An 8,425-nucleotide genomic window follows, 5' to 3' on the forward strand; every position below is an offset into this window, starting at 1 on the left:
AGAGAGAGAGAGAGAGAGAGAGAGAGAGAGAGAGAGAGGCGGAAACGCCGCTTTAGTGATCTCCGGTTTCAAGCCTTTGACGTTCTGTGACTCGAGGGCCGGCTTTTGCCGGGGTTGAAAGCGTAAGAGGGTTGGTTGGTTAGTTAACGTTGTGTAAAGCTAGGCAGAACATACATACGCGCGCAGTCAATGCTGTAATGCGCTTCAATCGCTCAGAAAATCAGCGGAAATTCTCTCGGCAACGAGCCCCGTGTCTTGACTGTAATTCAATTTGATTCGAAAACCGATCAACGAGCGCTCTCTTTTCCGAATACACGAAGAGGAAGTATTGGTCCTGAGTTGATGTGACAACGTCATTCAGCTAAACGCGTTCTGATTGAAAGAAACTGAATCTTTAATTCTTGATAACCGAATTCGGTTTTTGGGAAGCAAAAAACGCGTCCGACTGTGTCGTTGTCATGTTCACTTAACCAATCACGTTTCATCGTGCACGAATATCGCACAAATTGCGAACGATCGAACGCGTGATTTAAACTGGCTGACGTATATTTGTTTGTTTACCTCGCGCAGTCACATTCGCATTTGCGTGTCGTCAATTTTGAATGATTGAGTCGATAAATGTCATGCGACATTATTCAAGCCGTCATCGGCACATGAACAGTTTTCGCGTTTTAATAATCAAAGACACCATTTTCTTCTCGATTTCCAATAGTATTATTGCTATTATGCGACGACGCATGAAGGACGGAGGGTGTCCTATAAAACCGATGCATGGAGCACTCCCTTTTTCAAATGCACGAATATCGCACAAATCGCGAACGATTGAAGGTGTCATTTAGCCGGCTGACGTATTTTTTGTTTATCCCGCGCAGTCACGTTTATTTTGGCATATCGTCAATTCTGAATGATTTATCGAGATGTCGTTTCTATGAACGCGATGCGACATCGTTCAACTATTCGTTCCGGTGCATACACGATATCGTTTTGGAAATCAATGATGGAAAAACCTTTTTGCTTCTCAATTCAGTTTTTATCGTTTTGACAATCAACAATAATCAACAATAATAAGCATACTTTTCTAGATAAATCTCTTTCTACATACGGAAAAATACATACTACATTTAAATAAATGTTTCTAATATATTTTATAAGTTTATATATCCATATATCCATAAATAAAAAAATCTAAATCTAAAATCTAAAAGTTAAATATTCTAAGATAAATTAAAAAATCATTAGGTAAATTTATTATAACTTCACTATAAGCATTCAATTTATTCAAAATACATTCTGATTGCTCGAAAGTTTAGTATTTCAATCAGGAATATGAAATTAAAATAAAAGTTTGCTTAAAGTCGAACCAACTTTTCCTTCGATAAAGTTTTATTCTTGTAAAGAGAATGAATTCTTCTTTTTCGAGCACATAATAACGAACTTGTCTTAAATGATGAGCATATCTTAAGACTGTTAACAAGAAATTATTTTTTATTGAAAATAGCTATTATTATTATTTAAAAAAGTAAATTAAGAGTAATTGTTTTTCTTAGCAGCGACCCGAGTCGAAATTTTAGCCCTTCTTTTAATCTAAACTTTCTCACATCTGTATATTCTGAAAAGTCAGAGTGTATGTTTAACACACACATAGAAACTAAAATCCTACTTAACGCCTCCAACTGGCAAAAAACGCACAAAATGCTACTTTTAGATCCTAAAGGACCTCTTAGCAAGATTAGTAGGTTAAATCAAAAGAGGTAGAATTAAAAGAGGTTGATCCGGACTTCAGAGTACCAAAATAAGCATTTAACGGAATATTGAGGCCAAAACAATAAGAGCAGAATTTCGACTCGCGGAGAATGGTATGTTTCTATGTTTCGATCGGGAAGAAAAAGCCTTTTCTGTAAACTACATTGTCACACCGCGGCGACGAGCGGGGAATGAAGGAGGGTGTCGGAGGAGGCACTCGGCTATTTCCAAATCATAGATTATCATCGCTGCGCCATTGAATTTTCACGACACTAAGTTCATTCCGCACCTCGGCGAGAGGACGCTGCCTCTCGTCATACACTACACGAACAAAACAGATTTCACTGCGCTTTTATTGCCCGTAATCCGCTCGCTGCGCACCTGCGCTCGCGGCGTATCCGCGCGTATAACGCGCGAGGAAATGTCGTGCTTCAAATCCGTTCGGATCGCGCGCGCGAGAGAGATAGAAAAAGAGAGAGAGAGAGAGAAGAAGTTGGGAGGGAAGAACGGAGGAGGGCAGAGAGCGTATACGAGACACGGAGTGATGAGCAAATCCTCTTTCGCCACACCATCGGGAGAACAGAGTTGCTGTATAGTGGAGATCGTTGCATGGGACCTGTTACGTTAACGTAATCCTTAATTCGACGATTTATTACTCGCGCGTCGCGTCCCGCGGGAGATCGAATTTCCCCGTGCGTATGTGTGTGTGTGTATGTGTGTGTTTTTCTCTCCTGGACAGCGCGCAAATTTTTTTCACACACTGTAGAAATTGTACATCGTTACCCCTCTTGTTTTCCGTTGCTCTTAAGGCTCTACGATATCCAGAGTAAGGTATCTACGATACTCAGAGTAAGCTTGGCATACATATAAGTTGCGAGAAATAAAAGTAATTCATTTCACTCACGCGCTTCTCCATACTCTAGCTCCCTCGCATCGGAAATATTTCTCTTGAGTAAGATGGTTCTCTTAAATCTTTTATTGTAGACGAGCCTTCACAGAAGACATACATAACACTAATACGTACGCAAATGTACACACCCGTGCGAGGCACCCGTGTGCACATAAGTACACACTGGGTGCTGCGCGACTACCGTGCAGTATTTAAATAGCGCGCTCCGGAGACTAATTAAGAGATAACTCGAGAGGTATTTACGCGACACCGCGGCAGAACGCGTGAATCTTCTTAAGATCGTCCGGAAGTAGGAATCCAAGGCTGCGCTCCGCGCGCTATGAAGGCATCCGCGTGTAACATGAGCGTGTAATGCTCGTAATTAGGCGCGGGTATTTTCACGAATCGTCCCGGTAGTTCCTGAGAGCGCGGGCAATGCCTATACGACTCCTATTCGACGCGCTTCAGGCACGACCATTATTTACGATCGCGACGAACGCAGCTGCGCCAACAGATATCTTCGGAGCGACAAACCGCTCGACGTCGTATTGTTATCCGTAAAATTTTGGAACGCTCATTCGCTCGCTCGCGGCGCGCCCGGTGCTTCTCTCATTCGGCGGCAGTAAATTCCGTACGTCCGGCACGGGCAAATATTTCGTGCGACGTGTTTCGCCAAGAACGCAAGCCGTCGCGCGGAATCCGCCGTCTCAATATCGTGATGCAATTTCAAGTTTTAATGAAATCGCACGCGTGTCCGCGACTCTGAAAATCAGCGCGCCCGATAATTACCGACTTTCGACGTCACGCTGAGAAAGTCATCATTTTACAATCACACACAAGCATACACCAGCGAAAGCGTCGCGGATACCCAGATAAACAGGTGCACGTAAATTTGACGACACTTTATTAGTCATTTTGTAAAGGTTGCATTGCCTTGTCCAGGTTTATCTCCATCAGTTATCTGGTTTGTATCAGATAATGTTATCGGATCCTAATAAGTCACGTAACGCAGCATAGCAGAAATTTATTAACAATAAAGATTATTATTAGTTAGGATTCTTATTAATAATTAGGATTCTTACATAAACTAGATAACTGAGATCAACCCGATTAGGACTATGGAATAAAAATTTTATCGAGTATGAATGATTCCTATAATACTTGTGTTTGATGGTTCCAATAATTCAATCACAAAAAGAAAATTTCATAGTAAAAATTACTGTAAAATCTTGTAACCGAGGAATAATTTAACATTTTGCATTTACTATCATGTATATTTTACGAAATCGACTATCATATATATCATACTAGCTTAAACTATCCGAAGTTTCCCGTGTTATCACAAAGTGTCAAGGGAATAGAATCAGGAGGAGAGAGTAGGATGTCCAGGTTTCATGATAGCCTATATTTTCCGCAGTGTCCTCGAGAGTAACTATGCAAAATATGGTTCACATCAGTCAAAGGATTTAGGGGTCTGGCATACAGACAGAGAACATACAGACGCACACGCAGTAAATATTCTATTTTATATATATATGTGTGTGTGTGTGTGTGTGTGTTATTTATATCTCAGGAATTCTGAAATATGCCGTTAAAAATTTACCATGAACTCTCAGCAAGATAGATCTTACTGTTCAGTCAATTCCTATACTACAAACATATAGTAAAGTTGAAAAGAATTTATATAAAACAAAAATATTATATTTTCTCCCTGCAACAAATAACGAAATAGAAACATGAAAAACAATATGAAAAAAAGATTATCAAAATTTGTTCAAAGCAATATATAGTCATATAGAATGTAATATGAAAATCTGAATATAACTTTTAATAAAATTGCTGCATCAATACAATAGAAAATTTACATTACTGAAAATTAAAATTGATTTTCATAATGATGTAAATTCAATTAATTCTATAGGATATATTTACATCAGTAATGTAATTAAAATAATTATAAAGTCACAATTATCGACAATTCCTCACGTCCTAATAATCATAAAAGTCTATCTGGTTCCTTTTGGGGGCGTTCTCGTCACTCTCGTCGCATAATCCCCGCGTTACGTTCACCCCCGGCGATCGTGGAGAGTTTCAGTCGCGTAATAATAAAATTACGACCATGTAATCACCGCGTCGCGTCGCGCCGCGCCGCAAATCATCCTTTACAAAAATCCCACTTACGAAGCGCGCGAGCGCGAGGGTTTAACGCGGAATCCGTAATTTCAAATTAACGCGACGTTTATGCGCGTTTAAAAGCGTTTGTACGTTCTCGAGCGGCCGCGTGGTACAGCAACGCGTCGCGTCTCTTGTTACACACGGCGACGATTCCACGCGTTGTTTCATGTCGCGGACTCGAGCGCATCCGCGGTTTTCGGACGACCGGCATAATTCACCGAGATGATATACGATGCATCCGATGATGCTCGCGCGGTCCAGCCATCGCTCGAGACGAGAAAATAAAACAAAAAAAGGAAAAAGAGAGAAAGAGATAGAAACAAGGAAGAACCCAGATGGACTTTCGTGATTATCACAACGTGAAACAATCGCGATGATGGAAACTGTACATTATCTGATGTAGTTTCTGTAATATCTACTAGGCCTAGTAATATTTCTGCATTCTCGTGCATCATGACTGTTGAACATTCCGAAAAAGCAACAATGTTAGAATACTCAACAGTCCGAATATATAGACATGTAAAAACATTGCGCGTGGTCGAGAAATTCTGTTGAAGAAATTAGGCTTAATAAATGTTAAGGCTATTACGATGGATACTGTGCAATTTTTTTCCATTTATGAAACGAATATATGGTATTCAATCTTGTATTATACGATAATGTAAATTTTTTATTACATCAATGCAACTACAGATTTACTAAAAATTACACCCAGACTTTCCTATCACATTTTGCATGACACATTATTTTGAGCAAATTTCAACCCTTCGTATATTCTTCGTAATTCTATTTTATCAATTTTGTGTAGTACATTATAAAAAATTTGTGTAAAATTACATCTATTATAGTGGGTAATTTTGAGACCAACTATTATAGATGTAAATTTACACACGTAATTAACGCATAAAATATATATTTATATAGAAGTAGACACATTTTGATACGTGTGTAAATTTACAACTATAACACTTGGTCTCAAAATTACATGGAATTTTACACAAATTTTTTACAGTGTAGATATGAGTGCTACACGAAGCGCTTGTAAGAGACGCAATCCTCGCAAATCGAGCAGTAAAGTTGCTGGGCAAATTTATACATATGTCTGTCTATCTGCGGAGAGTGGTGGTGGCCGCGCGCGTGCATACGCGCCACCACGTGCGACGGCTGTGTTGTGTTAATCCGCGCGCGGAGTGTATTTACGAGCGGACCTGGCCGGCCATGCACCGGTGTGCGCATTCGGCGCACGTGTGGCGCGCGCTTTAGCACACAATCCAAAACCGCGCCGCACACGCGCGCGTGAGCGTCTCGCAAACGACACGTGGAATTCCGCGCTGCTCAATTTCGCTGCGGAACCCGAAGCGGAACCGACGCGGGCGGAATTCCCGTTCGTCGCTCTGTCGTAACTTCGGCGATCCGTAGGGAGAAAAGCCGCGAGGACACGCAACCGCCGGTACACGCGATCGCGACGGCGAAATTACGTCGAGAGGACCCACAGGGAAAATATTGTGGTGAAAGTTAAGGTGATATTTCATTTTATAATGTTTTCTGTGCGCAAAACTGGACTATACTGACCATAAATAGCTACATAGTAAATCTTGCTGGGAATATAACAGATCCCTTTAGAAACATAGCAAATTTCAGTTCCTAAAATATAAGTAGCACGTATAAACAAAAGGATAGAGTGAGTTATCGTACAATGTCGATCTAATCCTCAGTCACAAATATATAATATAATAATTTTTGCTATAAAATTCTCTCCGTGTGTAAATAATTTGACCGAATATACGATACAGAAATCACACTCAAGTATTTACACTAATTCTATAATAAAAAACCAAATGTACATTTCGATCATAATTTCTGTATAGTCCAAGATTACAAAATTTTCTTGTAATTTCTACTACAATATTTTTCCCGGTGTACTCATAATACAAGCCGAGCAAATTTCTTTTTCTACTCTTTGTTTCATAATATTACTCATTTTAACGTGCTTAGGAATTTTTACGTACTAGTGGTTTCTTTCTCTTACCTTTGCAAAAGGTTCCTTTACCTTTATTTTAGGTTCCTTTATCTAAAATAGCTGCGTGATCGCTGATTACGTTTTAATGCGGCATTGGGCGTTCGTCGGGGCGAACAGCACACGTGGTTAATTAATTAGTGGCGGTATCGCGTTAATGCGGCTGTTAATATATTAAAGTCAATGAGCTACATCGGTTTGCATTACGAATTGACTTGCCGCGAATTTCCGGACGCGCTTGACTGTGTTAATACATGCATTCCTTTTATTTTTTTTTTCTTTTTGCTCCCATCGAACTACGCGATAGATAGCGTGGATCTCTCCGCGCGAACTGCAATTGTTAATTAGCACCGCTGTGGATTTTTTAATTTCGTCCCGCCACTGCAAATATTCGAGTGATATATTTACTCGCACATATTTCGATCGCCGATAGCAAATTAGATGAAGACTTCAAAAATATTATCACAGCGCGGGACGCACGCGCGCCGTAAGACTCTCGCACATGTCGTAACCGATTGCGGTAACTGTAGACGTAAGGTATACACTTTAACTAAAGACGCAATCAAGATACTGCTTTAGGATACTCCTAGCCAGCAGAATATTGACGTAATAAGTAGAATTTAGACTGATAATGAACACTACCGACATGACTAGAACGATTTTGATTCGCACTTATCCTAATCCTCTCAAGTTTTTTCTGAGAAAAAACTTAGAAAAACTGATAATGTCCATCTTTTGTATGAGCTTTATTTTGCCAGAGAGCGCTAAAGTTAAAGAAAAATGTTTCATTATAACCTATATTGAGCAATAGCTCAAACAAAGAATCTCGTTAAGCAGATTCTTCTCCTTATAGTATGCCTCGTAGTGTGCATTATGTGTTGGGCAATACAAAATTATTTATTAATACATATTTATATACAGGGTATCCCGAACCTCCATGATGACCCTTGATGAGAACGTAGAACGGATTGAGGTAAGCAAGAAAGTCCTGTGCCATTTTGCGATATTCGCAATAATAGTCGAGATATTAATTTAAAAAAATTGGTGAATGATCACGCGATATGGTAGATGAGTTGCAGTGAGGCCGTCTGCCGTTGTATACTTATATATTAAATCAAACTGAATAAAAAAAAGTCCTCTACCATTTTGCAAATGACCACATAGATTTTTAAATATTAAAGAAAATTGTTATATATATGATTGTATACCATAATGTATAAATTTTCATTAATTAATATCTAAAAATCTATATGGTAATTTACAAAATGGTAAAAGACTTTTTTGTTCAGTTTGATTTAATGTATAAGTATACAACGGCAGACGGCGCCACTGCAGCTCATCTACCATATTGCGCGTGATCATTCACCAATCTTTTTTAATTAATATCTCGACTATTATTGCGAATATCGTAAAACGGCACGGGACTTTCTTGCTCACTTCAATCCGTTCTACGTTCTCACCAAGGGTCATCATGGAGGTTTGGGACACCCTGTATGAATAATTGATCCATGATGCTTTCTATTTCATAAACTATAAACCAAAGATATATAACAATATATATATATATATATATATATATATATATATATATATATATATAT

The 8,425-nt window shown here is 39.1% G+C and overlaps 1 protein-coding gene across 1 annotated transcript in view; it reads left to right on the plus strand.

Moving 5' to 3' along the window:
- The window catches only part of LOC116853046 (collagen alpha-1(XV) chain-like), a 149,067-nt gene that overhangs the window by 1,995 nt on the left and 138,647 nt on the right, over nucleotides 1-8,425 (plus strand). The gene's annotated exons all lie outside the window — the stretch shown is intronic.

The sequence above is a fragment of the Odontomachus brunneus genome, unplaced genomic scaffold (genome assembly GCF_010583005.1).
Source record: "Odontomachus brunneus isolate Ranch 3 - 2012 unplaced genomic scaffold, Obru_v1 Obru_scaffold_273, whole genome shotgun sequence".
NCBI classification, from domain to species: Eukaryota; Metazoa; Arthropoda; class Insecta; order Hymenoptera; family Formicidae; genus Odontomachus; species Odontomachus brunneus.